At 37.8% G+C, this 21,582-nt stretch overlaps 1 long non-coding RNA gene across 2 annotated transcripts in view; it reads right to left on the bottom strand.

Moving 5' to 3' along the window:
• The window catches only part of LOC105499102 (uncharacterized), a 135,695-nt gene that overhangs the window by 112,626 nt on the left and 1,487 nt on the right, over positions 1-21,582 (bottom strand). The window contains exons 1-2 of one of the 2 annotated variants that reach the window (XR_011610308.1): positions 5,872-6,015; positions 702-778 (exon numbers count right to left, since the gene is read on the bottom strand). This is a non-coding gene — a long non-coding RNA (uncharacterized lncRNA). Of the gene's footprint in view, positions 1-701; positions 779-5,871; positions 6,016-21,582 lie in introns of those variants that run through there. The other variant, XR_011610310.1, reaches the window with a different exon arrangement.

Below are 21,582 nucleotides of genomic sequence, written 5' to 3'. Positions count from 1 at the left end.
GAACCTAAAAAATAAAAGTAAAAAAACAAGTGGACAATAAAGTAAAAGTTTTATCTAAATATTCAAATTCTTTATCTGAATTTATTTTTATTTTTTATATTTTATATAAAATTATTATATTTTATATAATAATATGGTATATTTTTATATTATATTGACTTTAAGTTATTTATAGTCCCAAGAATCTGTCACCTCTAGAAAACTGGTGGCTAAAGTCAAAATTTATATTGACCTTAAGTTATTTATAGTCCTGGGAATCTGTCACCTCTAGAAAACTGGTGGCTAAAGTCAAACAGAAATCTACATAAGGTGAGCTAAAATGCCTAGAAAGGAATTGATCCCAACAGAACCCAGCCTGGACAATCTTTACCGTAATAGCAAAGACAGTTTACCGATCAAAGAGAACATATTGAAAAGTATAGCTTTGTTCCTTGAAGGTGCTCCTTATACAGACCTCTACGGAATGATGTGTAAGTTATTTGGTGACAGAGAAGTAGATGGTTAAGGGAAAAAAGTAGAATTAGTTATTTCATGAGAAAGACTGCTAGACATTTTGAGATGCAAACTACTTTAGTATCTATCAGAAACAGCAAAGGGCAGAAAAGAGTAAAAAATTGTCTGGATACATTACATCAAGGCACCTACGTGTATGGCCCATTGTGAGGTAAATGAGGTCAAAAGTGAAATAAAATCATACTCACCCAATGGAGACTATGTCACTCCAGAAATAGTTATGGGGGCAACTTTTTGCTGGAGATCGAGTACTGCCTTATAAAACCTGTTGAAGGCACATAAAATAGAAGTTATGATGATAGTAACAGTAATATAAACAGTGATGCATATTTATGAACATTTACAGTTTTCAAAACACTTTCACATACATAATTTTATTTAGTTTCACATTATTCAAATTGCTACTGGAAAATAAAGAAGATCCAAATTGTTATTATTGGCATATTCTTAAGCTCAAATACATTTTTAATAGAGAAGGTAATTCCAAAAAAAAATGTTTTTCTCAGATCCCAAAAATCTTTAGAATGTGTCAAGTTGGTACTCTTAACCAGATGTGTGATCTACTTGATTGTCAAGGTTGACAAATTATTCTAATGCTCATAATAACCATTCCCATAGATATATTTCCTTATCTGATAAAATTGAAGCTAAGAATTTTTTTTTTTCTCAAGAACTGCCAATCTGCAAAATGATAGAGAAAAGACTCAAAACGAACTCAGGCTCTAAATTCAATTACCACATTTTCTTTGCAGATGATAAACTTTATAATGCGAAGTTCATACTATAAAAGTTTTGCTTTGTTTAAATATATAATGTACAATTGCTCTATGGTACATGTTGCATGAACTGATTGACCTAGCCCACTCAATAACTTGACATTTTTTTTTGAGTTTACAACTGAAGTTGGTTTCCACTGTTGCTACAACTCAACAAGATGTTGAAGATCATTCCTTAACTATGACTTTTCAACCAGCCACAAAACACACATTTTAGACCTGCCAAATGTACTAGCTTTCCTGTACAAAAATGTGTTAAAAATCTGTTGGCTTAAAATAAATCTCCTGGTTAAATCACAGTTATATAGGTCAGGAGTCTGAGTGTGCTCTAATGTGTGTTATGCTGCATATAAAAAGGCTGAAATCATGGTGCCAGCCAGGCTGGGGTCTTATCTGGAGACTATGGTGAAGAGTACTCTTTCATGCTCATTGTGGTTGCTGGCTGAATTCAGTTCCTGCAGTTGCAGGACTAAGGTCTCTTTCTTTGCTGGCTTCCAGGTGGGAGTATCTCTAGGTCAAGAGTTTGAGACCAGCCTGGCTAATGTGGTGAAACCTTGTCTCTACTAAAAGTATAAAAATTAGCCAGACGTGGTGGCACATGCTTGTAATCTCAGCTACTCGGGAGGCTGAGGCAGGAGAACCTCATGAACCTGGGAGGCAGAGGTTGCAGTGAGCCAAGATCATGCCATTGCACTCCAGCCTAGGCGATAAGAGCAAAATTCCATCTCAAAAAATAAAAAAAAAAAAGCATGTGCTATTTAGTCACATGCATTACCTCACATACTTATTTTTTTGGTGATGAGAACACTTAAAATCTACTCTTAGAAGCTTTCAAGAATGCAATACATTGTTATTAACTATAGTCAAGATATTGTGCAATAGATCAACTGAATTCATTTCTTCTATCTAACTGAACTTTTGGTTCCTTTTACCAACATTTCCCCAGTCCCCTCTCCCTCCCCACACACCCCTGGTAGCCACCATTCTACTCTCTACTTCAACAGATTTAACTCAAAAGTTCTCTGCTTTTAAGGGTATGTGTGATTACACTGGACCTATGCAAACACTCCAGAAAAATCTTATTCCCAGATACCAGGGATTAAGATAGGATATTTTTCTGGGGCCATTTACAAAATTTTGCCTATCATACCAACTTTAATTTTAATTAATTATTTTTTATTTTGTTAGACAGGGTTTCACTCCCATTGCGCAGGCTGGTTTGCAGTGGCGCAATCACATCTCACTGTAGCCTCCACCTCCCTGCCTCAGGAGGATTCTCCCACCTCAGCCTCCTGATTCGTTGGGTCTACAGGCATGTACCATAATATCCAGCTAAAGTTTTGCATTTTTTGTAGAGACAGGGTTTTGCCGTGTCGCCCAGGCTGGCCTCAAACTTCTGGGTTCAAGTGATCTGCCCGCTTTGGCCTCTCAAATTGCTAAAGTAACAGGTGTGGGCCAACATGCCCAACCAACTTTAATTTTTAAAAAAGTAAAAACAAACACTTAATAAATTAGCCATGCATGTTTTAGCAGCAAATTAATTTTATGGATACAGCTATAATATAGTCAATACATGAAATGGCTTTAACATCAAAAGCATGTACTTGCTTTTTAAACATTTAATATTATATATGACATGTAAGTATTATATTTGTACTTATGCATTAAAATATGCATTAAAATAGGTTTGGAAGATAATCATGTGTGTGAAAACATCTAAAGATATGTATTTGATACGTCTGACAGCTTTGGATTCAAGTAGCTAAAACCTGAGAAAAGGTGATTTACTCTAGATTTGGTTTTGTAGCATCCTTTTGAGGTGACAGAACCAGTTCAGGCTAGAAATTTCAATTATAGAGTTAATAAAATAGATACCTGAATTTTGTGAGCTACAGAAATGGTCATTGAAGAAACTGCCAGTAGACTCCAGGATTAAAGAGATGGCTTTTCCATGAAATTAAAAAGTTTTCTAAAGGGACTTTATCATTTTATAAACTTTGTGGTTTAATTTAGGGTAAAACAGCTTTTGGATGGGTCATAACGATTTCAATTCCTTTTGGATTAGAGAGGATGCAAACATTACAACCTTGACCACATTTTTCAAAATCTAGTTACTTCAAGTTCTTTTGGGTGGAGGAAAAATGAATCCTTAATAAATACTTACATGGTAATTAATCTGATTTCAAGTGTTGCAGCATAGTTCATTGACAGACTCAAAATCTGATGTTGAACAGAAACAGGTTCTAATTTTAGCTCTTTAACTTAACAGTTATACTACCTTAAAGTGTCTTTTATCATTTTTTTTCTACCAGACAACATACATATTATAGATAAAATATATGTTAGCTTGGACAAGTTTATTCTCCTTAGATTATTTATGTGAATAACAGGGATGGGAAAATCTTACCTCACAAAATGTTTTTGGAAAAGTGCTAGTGCAATGATGATCTCATCATAGGTGATCCATGTTAGTTTCACTTTTTAACTGTCCACTCAAGTTAACATCTCCCTGAAACCTCCCTCCCACAATTCTGAAGGCATTTCCTGCTTTTGCACACTCTACCGTCTACCATAAGTGAAAGTTTCATATCCCATTGGCTTGAATGTACTTGAAAGTTTTTATATTATACAGAAGAGATACAGTGAATAAGACTGGCACAGACACTTGTTAAAGTGGAAAATAAAATATTGAAAGAGATTTTGGCATGAGATTTACATTTCATTTTTTAATATGTGTCAAACCCACTGCTGATCATTCTTCATTCAAGGACAAAACAGTAAAGACATTCTTTCCTTTCCTTTTATTTTCTCCTTCATTTGTCTTTTCTCCTTAAAAGGAGACAAAGTATAGTTTCTCCCAATCCAAAGTAATTAGATTTGCTCAGGGAAAGGCTACTTAAAAGAAAAATGTGACGATACAGTGGGAAAAAAATGAACATTTCACTCAAGATTTTAAAACCTTTAATAGATTCTATTTATTTTCTCTGTACTTCTCTAACACAAATAAGAAACCTATTAACTAATCATCTTTTCTTGAGGATAGGAGAAAACATACGAGTTCAGGGATAGACTTTTCCCTGCTAGGCAACTTAGTATCGCATTTAACTTGCAGGTAGAGGCAGGGTTATGTCACATGGGGTTGTGTTCTGAGAAATGGGCAGTTTTCTGGATTTTTTTTTTTTTTTTTGATACAAGTAATAGGTATCTATTTGGTTTGCAGATTTCATAATTAGAGAATTACACTTACAAGCCTAGGGAGTCAAAGGAGAAAACAAATATCACTAAGGAAGAAAGAGAACAATTTTATTCGTAGGGTATTTATCTAGATTGCGGTGTATTTTTTCCCTGGGTGTCATTTTACGTTTAGGTTGACCTGTATAAAGCAGATGTTTTCACAGTTCAAGATGAGCCAATTATTGGCAATTCAATATGGTTTAATTTAGTAAAATTGAATAGGTACAATATTTTTGATGGGTCTGTGACAAGTAGTGATTATTTTTCTCTGACAAGATTGCTTAAATTCTCACTAACATATATTATAAAATTTTGGTTTAGTCTGTGAATCATAAAACTAATTTTTCTTCATTCATTTAATATTTATTGAGTGATGACTATGTGTCAGATACTGTCTTATGCATAAGGCATAGTACACAACAACGTCCTTCCTTTCACAAATTGTATATTGCAGTGGATAGATGGAATATAACAAAGGTATATAAAATCTCTGTTTAGCATGTTAAGTAGTAATAACTTCAAAGAAAAAAAGGACAAAAAAAGAGTATTGGGTTGTGGGAGTAGGAAGAGGAGTTTAAAGTGTTTAACCTTGAGGAATAGGAAAGGCCTGAATGGGGTAAGGAAATAATTATAGTGAATGTCTATCAAAAATAATGACAGAAGCAGCAAGTAAGTGCAGAGGCTCCTAGTGTGCCTGATGAGAATCGGGCACAGTGTGAATAGATAGAATGGAGTGAGCCTAAGGGAGAACAAAGACTCAGTGAGGTCACTTAGGGACTGAGTGTACACAGAAGATAGAATGGGTATGAGGGCTAAGCCTTGGAACATCTCAAGACTTAGAATTTAGTAATTTGAGAAGAAATTAGGAAACATACGAAGAATGAATCTTCAGAAGTACAGAAAGAAAATCAAGTGATTGTGGAATCTCAAATGCCATGTTAAAAAGATATTTTGAGAAAGAAAAAGTGATCATTTGCTATCTTTTCCCAAAATAGTGGATTTTTGTTTTTCATTAGGAATGGGGGCTATACTTTCCCATTCAAGATTTTATTAAGGTATAATGAAAATTATAGAAACAATATGAGTTCTTAGGACATTTTTGCATGGCAGAAACATCTGGATAATATAATATCATTACATATTATATATAATTTATACTGCTCCAACTTCAAATAATGACGAGTAGCAATAAGGGTGATACATTCTCATAAAATACTTTAAATACAGTAAATGTTTCTGTCCACATGCTGTGGATATTCCATTGATTTTGAAAATTACCTTCAGAATCTTATTTACAGAATTTCATAGGTCAGAGCAAAGCTTATAAAACATAGAATAAACTGTCTACCTTCAAAAACAATCTTCAATTTATGTTCCATTTCTGATATCTTTGTTTACCAGTAAGTGATGACTCCAACAACACAAGTCTTGTGAAACATCAATAACCTTTAACTTATACTCCTTTATGAAGTCATGTGGCAGTTGCTTTTATACACGGAGGTGATCCTGGAGACTGAGATGCTATTTCCAGCTACTCAGATGAGTCATTTAACCTCTTTTTACCCTTTAAAGATAAGAATATATTGTTCTTTGGCCTACCTCACTGGGATGAAATGAATATTGGTGAGATAATGTCTATGAAACAATTTGAATGTCTCACACACGTGCACACACACACACACAAATGCCAAGTGTTTTCAAAGCAACTTGCTGGAGTTTCTGATCCAGAGGCTGAAAAGGAAACCCATGAAACTAGATTTTTTTCACTGACATTGTAAAGATTGGGGATAAAGGGAGATTCTTTCTTTTCTGCAAAAGGGAAACCATTGCTCTAAGGACGCAAAAAGGTTCATGGAGAGAGGTTTATCTGTCTTGAATAAATTTCTGAAGAATAGTTATTGCTTTTACAAGGGTTCAGTAGGCATAGGCATGTCAAAAGATGCACGTGAAACTGCCCAAGACAGGAGAATGGAGAAATCTAACTTCTGGGATAGCTACTTTCTTGCCTGTTTCCTTGCTTGTGGCACTGGAATTTACTAGGGTGGCATAACTTATAAAAATGGGAGTCATTCTTGTGTTCTTTATTCACCATATCCAATCCACTTCCAAATCCTGTCTGCTGTCTGTCATCATTATCTTGCTAAGCACCACCTGTCTTTTTGTACTTACTATTTTGCTTTACTCAATCTACTAGAATCCTCTCATCTTGATTATTGTGGTTCACTATTGTGGTCAGGTCTCATTACCTGACTTACTCTATTGTATTTCTCCATTCCATCCTTCACATCTAAAGCATGTGCCATTCTCTTTTGTCTTGTTCCTGCTGATTCCATCAAAGTTTTTACCTTACAACTTCTGAAATATAGCCTTTGCTCCAGGCATGCTGAATTATTAATAGTTCTCCAGCAGCACAATGCTGTTTCATACCTCTGGCTTTTACACATGTGGCTTCTGCCAGGAAAGTCTTTCCCTCCCTTTACAGGAGCAATAATATAGTATGGTGCTTGGAGCAAGGGCTTTGGTAAGGGTCAAATTTCATCCTTTTCTTCCCAACTATGTGTCTCTGGACAAAATTCTGAATTTCTCGGTGTCTCAGTGCCACCTCTTCAATATAAAGATAACAACAAAATCTACATCATAGGTTGTGATGAAATTACATTGAAAAACTTGTGCAAATAATTTGCTTAGTACATATTAGAAGATTCATAGCATCTACTATTACTATTGTATTTTGTCTAAGTCTTATACCATAACTCAAAACCTGCTGGTTTCCTTTTTATAAACTTTGTTCTCCTCCTCACTCTGCAAAAGGGTAACTGCTTACTTCCTCTTTTGTCCTACTCTTTTACCTTACATGAATAGTATAGTAATTCTAATACATGTTTGAAATTCTTTGCTTAAATAGGTGTCTTGTACACTGGATTGCAAAAAAATTGTTAAAAATAGATCTTTTTTGGCCAGGCTCAGTGGCTCATGCCTGTAATCCCAGCACTTTGGGAGGCCAAGGCCCGTGGATCACAAGGTGAGGAGTTGAAGACCAGCCTGGTCAAGATGGTGAAACCCGGTCTCTACTAAAAGTACAAAAAATTAGCCAGGCGTGGTGGCAGGGGCCTGTAATCCCAGGTACTCAGGAGGCTGAGGCAGAGAATTGCTTGAACTCAGGAGGCAGAGGTTGCAGTGAGCTGAGATTGCACCACTGCACTCCAGCCTGGGCGACAGAGTGAGACTCCATCTCAAAAAAAAAAAAAAGTAGATCCTTTTTATAGTCTTATTTATTTACCAATTTCTTCAATACTAATATATTGAAGGAAAAAAAGAAAACTAGAGTCATTGGTCTTTGTCATAAAACATAAAATATCCTACAGAGGTCAAACAAATGCTGTTCTTCTCTTCTGCTGGGAAATATGTGGTTCCCTAGAGTTTCATGGTACAAACATTGATTTTTTTTTTTTCCTAAGAGTTATGTTTTCTTGCCAATTGACTTACTCATGGACACACAAAACTACAATGATTTGTTCTGTAGAAAGTTCCCAATCACTTGTGGTAGCTATATTTTATCATAGATAAAATATTTGGAATTAAACCTGGTTATTACCAACCTGTCTTTAACTGAACCATATTGATCACATAGCTTAAGAATGGGATCCTGGACATTTATTTTTAAAATGCAGGTTTACATGTAAACTAACAAATTTTCAATTATCTATAATTAAGCTCTAACATACAAATTTGCATATTAAAATTCCAGAATTAATATATCTTTCATTATATCTATAATTTCATTATAAAATACTAAATTATCACAATTTAATTGGAAAAAATACAAAATGTCAACAATTTTGAATTTTTTTTTCTTTTTCTTCTTTTTTTAAGATGAGCCTCACTCTGTCACCCAGTTTGGAGTGTAGTGGCATGATCTCAGCTCACTGCAACCGCCAACTCTCAGGCTCAAGTGATCCTTTCACCTCAGCCTCCTGAGTAACTGGGACCACAGGTGCGTGTCACCATGCATTACAAATCTTTTATATTTTTGGCAGAGACAGGATTTTACTATATTGCCCAGGCTGGTCTCAAACCCCTAACCTCAAGTGACCCACTCACCTCAGCCTTCCAATGTGCTGGGATTACAGGTGTGAGTCACCATGCCCGACCAATTCTGAATCCTTAGAATCAATGCTCCTGCAATACTTCTAAAAGCAATTTCTGTACTGAAAGTGTTACATGTTGAAAAAAAAACAACTGTATCTTTGGTGGCAATAAAAAAATTTAATCAGAAGTTTATCTTTAGGCATTTGAAAAATATTGAATTTGGTTTTCTAGTAACTTAATATTTGTCATTAATAAGCAAGCTGAAAAAAAAAATGACCCAAAACAGATTGTCACAATAATACAATTTGTCAGTTTGGTTAGGCCATATAAATAAAAGCTGCAGGGAAGGTACCCCTTGTTGACGGTTTCTAGTTTTTCTTTTCGTTTTTTTTTTTTCTTCTGTACAGCTTTGAGCACCTTGAAACAGCAACATCTCTTCTAAAGCAAGAATGGATGGTGGGTTTTCAGGCTGTATGCCTCTTAGTTCCCATTTAGCTCAATAAATTAACAAGCAGTGTACCCTTTATTCTATGAATTTTAAAGTACTTGTTATCCTATGTAGTATCATAATAGCTTAGAAAAATGTTCCTTATAAGACAGAAAAGTAATACTTAATTTTCATCCTACAATACCTGACAATTAGAACTACAGAATCTAGATCAGAACTATTGAAACTTTTTAGTTGCTGAATGCAGTTTTTAGAGATATGAGCCAAATTTGAGTTCTCTATTTTGGTATAGTGCCTTACTCCTTTTCTTTCTCATAAAGATAGAAGACATGATCCTAGTTCTGCAGCTTACTAACTGTATATGGAATAGGTTACTCAATCTTTCAGTGACTTAGTTCTTCATCTGTAAAAGAGTTTAATTACACCAGCTGTATTAGTTACTATTGCTACTGTAAAGAATTACCACAAATGGAATGGCTTAAAAGAAACAAACAAATGAAAAATATTATTTTACAGTTTCGAAGGTTTAAAGTCTTAAAAATCTTACTAGGCTAAAATCAAGGTGTTATAAGGGCTATATTATTTTCTGGATGCTCTAGGAGAGAATTTGTTTCCTTGCTTTTTTCCAGGTTCTAGGGGACTTCCCACATTCCAAAGCTCATGGCTGACTTCCTGTCTCTCAAACCAGCCACATTGCATCTCTCTGTTGACTCTTCCACAGTCACATTTCCCTTGAAAGCCACATTTCCCTCATACAACCAGGAAAGGCCTCTTTCTAATGAAGATCCAGTAGTTAAAATTGGGAGTACCCATATAATTAAATATTCTCTCCAATTCAATGTCCTAAACTAATCACATCTTCAAAGTCCCTTTGCTACGTAAGATAACGTATTCAGTTTCCAGAGCTGAGGATGTGTACATGTGTGGGGATTCACTAGTCTGCTTACCACACCTACCTCAGCGGTTTTCTCTGTCAATTAGAGATAATTTTATGAAGTTCCTAGCACTATGAATGAGCTGTATACCCTAATAGGGTGGTTCCCATAATTGAGAAAAATTCCCTTCTTCTTCAGGCTTCTTTCATCCTCTCTTCATTTTGGTGCATAAACTACTTCAAGTTATTTTCCTAGCTGTTACATTTTTTTTTTTATCCTTGTAATAGTAATTCTTAAAATAAAAAGTGTTTGGAGTTGACCACATTAAATGGAGAAAAGTGGTTTAAGCTCCTTAAAGCTCATTTAGACTTTATTAACATCTTAGTTAAGTTCAATCTTGTTTAAAATCTGGATCTTTGGTACCCAATTATAGATTTTAGTTTTCTAGTTTCTTACTCGAGCAGTTCTACAGTTTTAGAAAATTGGTATTTTATGACTTTAATTATTTCTCAGGGGTCCCTGAAGAAAAGGAGACAAAAATGTGTGTTTAAAATTCTATAAAACCCATTTTACCTTGAAAATATTCTGCAAGTCTTGAACTCTTTTATGAATGTAAGATACTTCATCAGATCTTGGTGATACCATTTTTTCCAATACCTTAAAACATTTTGCTATTTCATTTATCCTAAAATCAATCTCATTATATACCACTACCTATTGACTATAAACAACAATATTATAAAAATACAATACTTATTTTTAAAAAATGAAATCGCTCTACAAAACTATTATCTGCCTCACAGCTTACTGCCTTTCATATGCTGTTTCTTCTTGCCAGAATGCCTTCCTGTGACATCCATCCAAATACTTACTTAATTTTTAAGTCTCACTTCTAGCAATGTCTCCTCTGCAAAAATTTCAATATCAATCCCAGTTCACTGTGGAAACTTTTATTTTCTTATTTCTGTTTCCACTAAAATTTGTGAATAACTTCAGTGCAGCATACATCACCTCAAAATAACTGTTTGCTTCCCTGCATGCATTGCCCTGTAGGAATCATAGCAAATGTTTAATAAATATTAAAAATCATAATTCATATTTATTAACTGAATATATTAAATTAAGCTAAGCATTAATCTGAATTAGGCATCAATTTTATAATAATAAATGCTAAGGAAACCATGATCAGGTGAGAGATGGAGTGACTTTGTCCAAGATAACATAGTTATCTCAATGTCAGCAGCTTTCTCAACCTAACCTTAAAGATATGTTCTACTGATTTATTGTTTAAATAAAAACCCAGTCATGAATGAACTTCTGAGAAAGACTTGCTATTTCCTTAGTAAAGATTACCCTTAAGGTCCTGCTGTATTCTTAACTATTTAAATCTCACCTTCTAGTATACATAAATACATACGCCATATTTGAGTATTATTTTCTTATTAAACAAACCAGACAACAAAGCCTTTTCTGCGAATGTCTGGATATGAACTTTTGAACAGGAGTACTGGGAAGGGAAGAGTGTGGTCCCTTTAAATGCTATGGAAGGGGAGAAGTGCTGGGTAGAGGAGGGCATAGTCCCTGGCTAGGGCTCCCCACACCTAGCTGAGGACAGGACTCCTGCCTTCACGCCCAAATGCTGCATTTCCCAAGACAACTCTGGCCCACCACGCTCCCATCCTGTGCCTATAAAAACCCAACACCCTAGCAGGCACACACACACAAGCTGCTGGACATGGAGAGGAGCAGATCAGTGGAAGAAGACACAAGCAGCTGGACATTGAGAGAATGTTGAGGGGAGCAGGCTGGCAGAAGAGCACATCAGCAGGCACCACCTTGCTTGGCAGGCCATTAATCAGCAGAACTAGGTGGAGTTTGGCAGGAGTAGCTGGAGGAGAGCCAGGGCCGCAGAGTGGCCCAACTCCAGGGGAAAACCATCTCCCTTCTGGCTCCCCTATCAGCAGAGAGCTATATCCACTCAAGTAAACTTTGCACTCATTCTCCAAGCCCATGTGTGATCCGATTCTTCTGGTACACCAAGGCAAGGACCCCAGATACAGGAAGTCTTCTGTCCTTGCCACAAAGTAGAGGGTCTAATTGAGCTGGTTAATACAAGCCACCTAAAGAGCGCCCTGTAACACACGCCCAGTGGGGCTTCAGGAGCTGTAAGCATTCATCCTGAGAAAGTGCTGTGGAGTTGGAGCCCCACAGCCTGCCTGTCTGTATGCTGCCCTATAGGTTTGAGCAACAAGGCACTGAAGAAGCGAGCCACACTCTCATCATATGCCCCACGAGTGGGACAAGGGAACCTTCCCCGTTTCACTTTCAAAACCTGGCCTCAACTTACTTTAATTACGTATTATTTACTTATGTATTGACTCTAACCTCTCTTTTACTACTCTCATTCTATAAATCCCTAGAATGAACAATGACTAATATGTAATCTGTAGACTGCCTGTGTACTTTTTAAGATCTGTGCTTTTTGACCATCCTATTTCCTTTCATGTAGGATGTCCCTTGTCTGTATCAAGCTATTAAATAATATTTATCCTCAAGGTCTAACTTAAATGCCAATCCTTCCCTTACTTCATTTGTCAGAATATTTACATCTACCCTCTAGGCTTCCAAAGCACTTCATTCAATCAATGATACAGCAAAAGAACAGTAATAATTGATGACATTGATTCAGTGACTACAATATGCCAGGCCTAGTTTAAGCTTCAATTCAACTCTACAAAGTGAGGACCATAATTATTCACATATCAAGATGTGGAAACTTAAGCACAGTGTGTTAAGTATGTTATCCAAATTCACAAAGCGATTAAATAGCATAGCTTAGGCTTTGAACACAGAGATTCTATTTCCTGACTGTGTTCTTAAATTCTATATTGTGTCATCAGACATAAACATATGTTTTACATGACTAAATGGAAAAGATTAATAACTGTTTGAGGCCACAACTCATATCTTTGCATGTCGCTCAGAAAGGCTAGTATATTATTTGCAGGTACTCAGTGCTCAGGAAAGGGAAAACAGAATTGATAGAAGCTACAGGTAAAGTGTTTTCTGTCGAAGTAAATGTGCTACATGGCAGAAACATAACTGGCATGAAGTGTTAAATGAATTTGGACAGATCAACTATAGTAAGCGCCAAAATGTATTTCAAACAGCTACACCCTCACCTTCCTCACACTCACCAACCCACATACACATAAAGCTTTCCATTTGTCATTTTTGAATGGCTGGGATGCACATTTCACTGTCTTTTATTCTAGTATGTATGACATTGTATTAATAATAAGGAAATGATTCATTAATCTACAGGGAAATGTTTTGGCAAATGTGAAATTCAGGGTTGTATTGGGTCCATGGAATGTATGTTCACCAGATGATTTTCATAATCTCTACTTTTTGGTATTTCCATAGCTCCTTCCCTAGCTACATGCAACCATGATTGCTCCTATATCAGACTGTCCCTTTCCAATTTAATCACCATCATTTTCTTATTAGGGTTGCCCAATTCATAGGTGGCGAGGGTGATATTTATTGACCATTTTCAATTTCTGTAGTAACTATACAACTTATCCACATAGAGAGTCTCTCCAGTTAGAAAAACCTGGAATGTATTGTCCCATCACCCATAAAAAAATGGTTTCTGATTTTCTCTTCCTTAATGCATTCTGGGGGTCAAATGCCAGATCTCTGAAAACTGATGAAGAAGAGAATGAGAGGCTCTTCAAGGAAACCCTGGAAAGATGCAGAAAATCATCTCGTAATTTATCCTTATCTGAAACATGAAGGATTCCTATTGTTGAGTTGCTTTGCATTATTTTGATTAATATCAGCACATTTTCACTTGTTTATCTATCAACAGCTTGAGATTATTGCTGTTGCTTAAAACATTTCATAATGAATTAAAATAAACCTCCACAATCCTGAGGGAAGAGACAGCTCTAATACTAATACAAGGACCTATGTCTAAGCAGCAGGCAATAGTGGGGGTGCTCCAGGAGTGCTCAACAGATGTTAATTCTTTCCCTATTCATTTCATTTTTGCAGTCAAAGTTCCCATGCTACTTATATTTTACTCTCTTAATGAAGTATTTCCTTTATTCTCCATTCACTGACAGAACCCATAAAGTTAAAATGTTTTATAGTTATACAACCTCACCATATGTAGAATACATTGTTTGGATCAATATTTACCAAAAATTGAAACCTAGAATTATTTCCAAGTTGCCACTACTGTAAAGCACACAGCATAAGCACATATATCTATCTATATATATTTTCTTTTACAAGGGCAAGGTGTTGTAGATGGTAACTTCTGTAGACTTATATTCTAGATCCCTTAGCTGTAAATACATACAATGTCTCACTTTTCTTATTATCCATTTTGGAATTGCTCTACACATGGATTATAACAGTGTTTTATTACTATTAATAACGGGAGTGTGTATTTTTCCATTTCCCTAAAGTCTTGCCAATTGTGAGTCTTTGTTATAGTTCACTGGCATTTGCTAAATATATTAACATACAGTGATATCCTACTAATAATTATATTTACATACATATGTGTGAATATTTTTATATGTTGAGTTGTCCATGTTACTGGTGTCTATAATACTAAAATGTGTAATTATGATACTACTAAAACCTCAGAGCTTGCAGTGTTTTAGAAACAAATCACAAAAGTTGGCAATAATGTATATTAAGTTTATATTCTGTAACCTTGATAAATTTACTTATTAGTTATATTTGTTTTGTTTTTCAGAATTTTTAAGGTTTTCAACAATCAAGAACACATTATCTGTTAAAAGAAAGTTTTAATTCTTATGCTCAAATCAATATGAATTTTTTGTTTTGCCTATTGCATACACAGTGAAACACTGAAGTGATGAGTGTAGATATCTTAACTTTTTGATAAATTTGGGGGAAATTGTTGAGCCTTCCATTATTAAGCATTATGTAAGCTATAGGATTTTACAGACATCTGTCATCAGATTGAGGAAGTTTCCTTGTTTTCCAAATTTGCTGATAGTTTTTATTATGGATGCATGGTTACTTTGTTCGTATTTTCTGTCTATTGAAATAAGTATTATTTTCTCCTTTAGTCTGTGTTTTTAATGGTATATTATTTTTCTAGGACTGCAGCAGCAAATTATAACAATTTGGTGGCTTAACACAAGGAAGATTAGTCTCTCACGGTTGTGGAGGTCAGAGGTCTGAAATCAAAGTGTTGGCAGGACCACATTTCCTCCAAAGGCTCTAGGGAAGAACTTTTTCTTGCTTCTTCCAGTTTCTGGCAGCTCCTGGGGTCTCTTGACTTACAGAAGCATAACTCCAGTCTGTGCTTCTGCTCTCACATGACCTACTTTTCTGTGTGTCTGGCGTGTGTCTGCATCTCCCTCTCCTTTCTCTTATTCTAGTAATGTGAATCATTGAATTGAGGGCCCATCCTATGATAAATCCAGGATTATTTCACCTTGACATCTTTAATTCAATCTTCATTTCCTTTTTTAAAATATAAAAATGACAATTATATTTGTTCATTCTTTTTTTTTTTCCAACTTTTATTTTAGGGCACATGTGCAAGATGTGCAGGATTGTTACATAGGTAAACATCTGCCATGGTGGTTTGCTACACAGATCATCTCATCGCCAAGGTATTAAGCTTGGCATCCATTAACTATCATATTGTGAGGTTATGGATGAGCATGTATTTTTGGGGGACACTCTTCAACCCATTACATATGATAAAACACATTGATTAATTTTCAAAAATTAACCCAATCTTAGTATTCTTAGCATAGGCCACTGTTGATCCTCATGTACTGTACTATTTCAATATTGCTGGATTTCATTACAAAATTATGTGCATAAATTCATGAGAGATATTAGTTAGCAATTTTGTTTTTGTGTAATGTCTTCATATGCTTTTGGTATTAAAATAATGTTGGTTACATAAAATAAGTTGGAAAGTGTTCCTCCTCTGTTTTCTGAATTTGTATAGGGATGATATTATCTTTTTTTTTTTTTTTTTTTTTCCCTTGGAGTTGCAAGATTTAATAGAGTGAAAACAGAGCTCCTATACAAAGACAGGGGACCCAAAGATGGTAGCCCATTGCTGGCTAGAATGCCTGTGTTTATATCACAATCATTGTCCCTCCCTCTGTGCTCTCAGGCGATAGATGATTGGCTATTTTTTTACCTCCTGTTTTTGCCTAATTAGCATTTTAGTGAGCTCTCTGATTGGTGAGGTATGAGCTAAGTTGCAAGCCCCATCTTTAAAGGTGGATGCAGTCATCTTCCCCAGCTAGGCTTAGGGATTCTTAATCGGCTTAGGAAATCCAGCTAGTCCTGTCTCTCAGTACCCACCTCTCAACAGGAAAACCCAAGTGCTGTTGGGGAGGTTGGCCAAATACCACTCTAACTGCTTCTTGCTGAATTGGGGCATAGTAGGGGTTGTGCAGTTGAGATTTCCTTGGGAGGGGTGCCTTCAATGTCATTAACATCGGAGCATGGGCTAGCAGGCCAGTCTAGGGGTTCACAGTAGATCTTAGTCATGGACTGCATCTGGGGCTCCATTTGAAGAACCATTTGCAGTTTTACAGCTTCAATTCTAGAAGAGACAAACTTAACAAGGAGGTTAAAGATACAGGGTCCAAGGAGGAGTAATAATATTATAGCTGCTAGAGGTCTTAAGAAGGGGAGAATCCAGGGCATCCATTGGCTGAGGAGGTCCCAGGGTCTGGTGTTTTGAAGCTCCTCTGCTCTACATTGTATTTGAGCTTGAATTTCTTTAACTTTCTCGGTGATGATTCCAGATTGATTAACATAATAACAGCATTCTTCCCCTAAAAATAAACAGGTTCCCCCTCTTTCAGCAGTTAGCGAATATAAAGCTCTTCGATTTTGAAGGACTATTGCTGCTAGGGAGTTAAGTTGATCTTACAAGGTGACCAGGGAGTTGGCGACCCGTTCCATGTCATCATTTAGTTCTTGAGACAGTTTGTATTAGAATTGAGTAGAGGTTGTGATACCGCCAGTGCCAATACCTAGTCCGCCTAGCACTCCTGCTGCAATAACAAAAGGAAGAATGGGTATTCTTTTGTTGCGGGGTTTAGGTACAACATAAATGTATAAATCTTGTTCAGTGTGGATGGTCATAGGTGGCACTAAGAATGAGAGGAAGCACATAGATTCTGAAGAGCCATTCAAACAACAATAGGCTGAGGCACCACAGACAAAAAATATTCCTGAGGGTAGGTAGACTATTCATGTGGGAGGAGTTACCCACCTGATGCATTGGGAGTTGGCTGTGTCTATAGTATTGCTAAATTTTACACAGGTGAGGTTTGAGGTATGGGTTATTTCCAGATTGGAAACAAGAGGTCCTACTAAAACAGAAGTGGTGTTTATTTCTGTGCTGAAGTTGTTCCATTGTTCTAGTACAGGGATTGAAATGTATGGCCTGAAATGCAGGGGGAGGCACATCCAACAGTTAGTAGGGTTTTGGGCCAAGACCTCATGGAGTCCAGTAAGGGTGGCATTAAATTAGCTTACCAGGCAAGTATGGGCATGAAGGGTTTCATGTAGTTTTGAGAGATCTAGTCCTTTATAGGGGACAGGGGTACTATTACCCATGTCAGTTGAGATTACTTTCTTTATGTGTTTTTTTCTTGCCTGATCTTGAACTCCACCCCCATCAGACATACCAGTATGGGTGAAGTAAGTTCAACAGACAGTGGCTCCAAGTCCTCCAGGACAACTAGGTTTAATCATTTTCCCTGTCCAATAATGAGTATTTGCACGCATGCAAAGAGTGGCAGAGTTATAGCAGTTGCAGGGCATGTGGGTGTGGACAGTGAAGGTGGGGCTTCCCTTAGATAAACTCTTATACGATGGGGCATCAATATTTCTGGGAAACTACATTCTCCATAAAACTCTTGGTAAGGGGAGCTACTGATCGTACAGCAGCATGGAGGGGGTGCAGTGAGAGTGAAAGGGGGTAAGAGAACAGTAAAGAGAAAAATATGATAAGGGAGGGCCATGGGGCTTTATGATTTTAGTTACTTTCCTCATGGTTGTCTGACAGCCACAAGTCTCCTTTAGCAGTGAGTATGCCATTCACATCATGAGATGTCCACACAGTAAGATCTCTTCCCTGTATTATTTTAACTGCTTCAGATACTAAGACTGCTACTGCCGCCACTACCCGTAAATAATAAGGCCAACCCTTTGCCACTACATCAATTTCTTTACCGAGGTATGCCATGGGTTGCAAACTCATCCCACGGACTTGTGTAAGGACTCCTAGACCTATTACTGTATTTTCTGTGACATATAAGGAAAAGTCTTGCCCCGTTGGCAAGCTTAACACTGGGCTTGGGTTAGGGCCTTCTTTAGGGCCTGGAAAACCACTTCTGCTTCAAGTGTCCATCTTACTAAATGGGTATTGGCTTTCTGAGTTTTCTTAATTAGTGTATATAATGGTCTGGCTATTTCGCCGTACCTGGGAATCCATATTCGGCAGAAACCTGTTATGTCAAGGAACCCTTTTAGTTGCTTTAGGGTTTTGGGATGAGGATAAGCCAGTATAGGCTGGATACATTCCTCACTGAGGGCCCTGGTGCCTTTGGGTAATTTTAGCCCTAAGTATTTTACCTGCTGTGAGCAGTGCTGAGCCTTTGGTTTGGAAATCTTGTAGCTGCAGGTAGCGAGGAAATTTAAGAGTGCTTGGGTGGCTTGATGGCACAAGGTTTCTGAACAGGTGGCTAAAAGTAAATCATCCATGTACCAAAGGACAAGAGTGTCCAGGTATGAGAACTGGATCAAGTCTTGGGCTAACGCCTGGCCAAATAGATGGGGGCTATCCCTGAATCCTGGGGGTAAAACAGTCCAGGTGAGTTGAGACATTGGGTTCGAAGGATCTTCAAAGGCAAACAAGAATTGAGAGTCAGGATACACAGGGATGCAGAAAAAGACATCCTTAAGGTCCAGGACTGTAAACCACTCTGCTTCCTCTGGTATTTGGGAAAGCAGAGTATAAGGGTTAGGTACAGCTGGGTATTGAGGGACAACAGTCTCACTGATAATCTTGATATCTTGCACTAACCTCCACTGTCCGTTGGGCTTCTGTACTCTTAAAATTGAAGTATTGCAGGGGCTACTGAATGATTTTACTAGGCCTTGGGCTTTTAGAACCTTAACAATCTTTTGGAGTCTTTGTTGAGCCTCGGGTCTAAGGGGGTACTGCCTTTGGTAGGGAAAGGAGGTGGAATCCTTTAGTTTAACTTGAACAGGGTGGGCATTCTTTGCTCATCCATATTGTCCTTCTGTTGCCCAGACTTCAGGATTGATTCCTTCTTCAAGCAGGGGACAACAAACAGGTGTTCCTTCTCCTATGTTCAGGTGTATAATGGCCCCTGCTTTTGCCAGAATGTCTCTCCCTAACAAGGGAGTGGGCTTTCAGGCATAAATAGAAAAGCATGTGAAAAGAGTAAAGTTCCCCAGTCACAGCTTAGTGGCTGGGAGAAATATCTAGTGACTGGCTATCCTAGAACCCCTCAGATAGTGACAGATCTGGAGGACAGATGTCCAGGACAGGAGAGTAAGACTGAGAAGGCTGTGCCAGTGTCCAGTTAAGCTCCTGGTCCTCAATGGTCAAGCATACCAGGGGCTCTTTGAGGGTGATGGCATGGCTGGCGCTTGCCCTGGGCACTCTCAGTCCTGCTGCTGGATTATCTGGTTAGTGGCTTCTGACTCAGAGGACCTTTGTCTCCTGGGGTAGTGGGCCTTCCAGTGATTCCCTAGACATAAGGGGCATGGATGAGGGGGTGACTTATTTCTTCTTGGACAATCTTTTGTAAAGTGTCCTTGCAGACCACACTGGATGCAAGCCCTATTAGGCATTCAATTTGCCGAGCATGTCCCTTTTCCAGAGCCTCCAAAGTCCGCTTGCCGAGGGCCATGACTAAAGTGGTGGCCTTCTTTTTATCTCATTTGTCCTGTTCCACCTGCTCCTCTTGATCTCTATTATAAAAAACCAAGGTTGCCAAGTTCAATAGAGTTTCTAGGTTTTGCTCCAGGCCTCAGGCGGACTTTTGAAGTTTTTTCCTAATGTCTTAAGCTGATTGAATGATAAACTTATCCTTTAAGATTATCTGGTCGTCAATAGAGTCAGGTGACAGAGAGGTATGCTTCCCCAACACCTCCCTTAGTCTCCCCAAAAAGGCAATAGGATTTTCTTCCTTTCCCTGTGTTATAGTGGATATCATTGAATCATTCATAGACTTCTTGCTAGTTTTCCTTAGTCCTTCTAGCACGCAAGTTAGCAAATGTCTGCGGCACCAATCTCCTTAATCTGATTCTGAGTCCCTGTGAGGGTCTACACTGGGAACTGCCTGCTGGCCTGTGGGGAACTGTTCTCTTCCCTCTGTTGTCATCCTATCATTGACCTGACTGAGATACCAGGGACGGCCAGACTCTCTGGCCGCAGTTATGGCGGCACTTCTCTCATTTGGGGTTAATGTCTGATTCAGCAGTAACATTATATCTCCCCACATCAGATCAAAGGATTGCCCTAGCCCTTGTAAAATATCAGTAGAGCCATCAGGGTTATCTGAGAATTTACCTAGGTTTATTTTAATTTGCTTTAAGTCTGAGAGAGAAAAAGGTACATGCACTTTGGGCCGAATTCTCCTCCTCCCACTGCTTGGAGGGGGCATAATCGGAGAATATTAGCACTCTTTGGTTCATTGTTTACCCCTTCGTCTACCTCCTTTTGGACTGTTTGGGTTGAAGGGGGGTCCTTATTAGTTGGGGAAGGAGTCGGGGGGATGCTGGGTAGGGAGGTAGACTCTGAGGGCTTCCTGTAGGCACAAATCACACTTTTTACATAACTGCGAGTTGTCTCTTAATGAAAGGAAAGTTTGTACATATGGCACTTCATTCCATTTGCCTTCTTTTCTACAAAAGAGGTCTAGCTGTATGATGATGTTATAATTTATATTTCCCTCAGGAGGCCAGATTTCTCCTCCTTGAAGAGGATACTGTGGCCAGGCGGTACTGCAGAAGAATATACGTCATTTTTTTCTAGCGTCTGAAGGTCAAATTGGTCCTAATTCTCCAGAATACATCTTAGGGGCATTTTTGCCTTGGGGGCAATGTTTCCCTTCTGAAAAAAGAACATAAGGGTGCCAGCACCCCTAGTCATTTTCTGATGAGCATTAGTCCTAGAGCATCCTCTATGGTCCTATTGCTTATTCCTTTCCAGGGTGCGTAACCACCCATGGACCTCTGCTTATCAGATTAGTTATGCTCACTGATGTAGCAGTCCTGCACCCCTTTTCCTGCCTTCTTGACCACAAAGAAAGGGGTCCAGGCTGCTGGATTCTAGTGGTCCTTTACCAGCATGCCCAACATTGCCTTTGTGCCCAGGGGTGAGTCCTAGAGCTGGGCTGGGTTCCTGAGTATTTCAAAACAACCCAGCTGCCCCATCAAGATTCATTCGCATAAACAACAGTTCTTATGCAAATTTGTTTCAGAGAGGGTGTAGGTAACCTTTTGAGTCAGGATTGAGATAGTCTTTTTGATTCTGTAAGTATTTTAAGGCTTGCCTGAATGCAAACAACTTGCACATTTG

Source organism: Macaca nemestrina, chromosome 12 (assembly GCF_043159975.1).
Source record: "Macaca nemestrina isolate mMacNem1 chromosome 12, mMacNem.hap1, whole genome shotgun sequence".
Taxonomy (NCBI): domain Eukaryota; kingdom Metazoa; phylum Chordata; class Mammalia; order Primates; family Cercopithecidae; genus Macaca; species Macaca nemestrina.
This window is presented reverse-complemented; position numbering and strand designations above follow the sequence as displayed.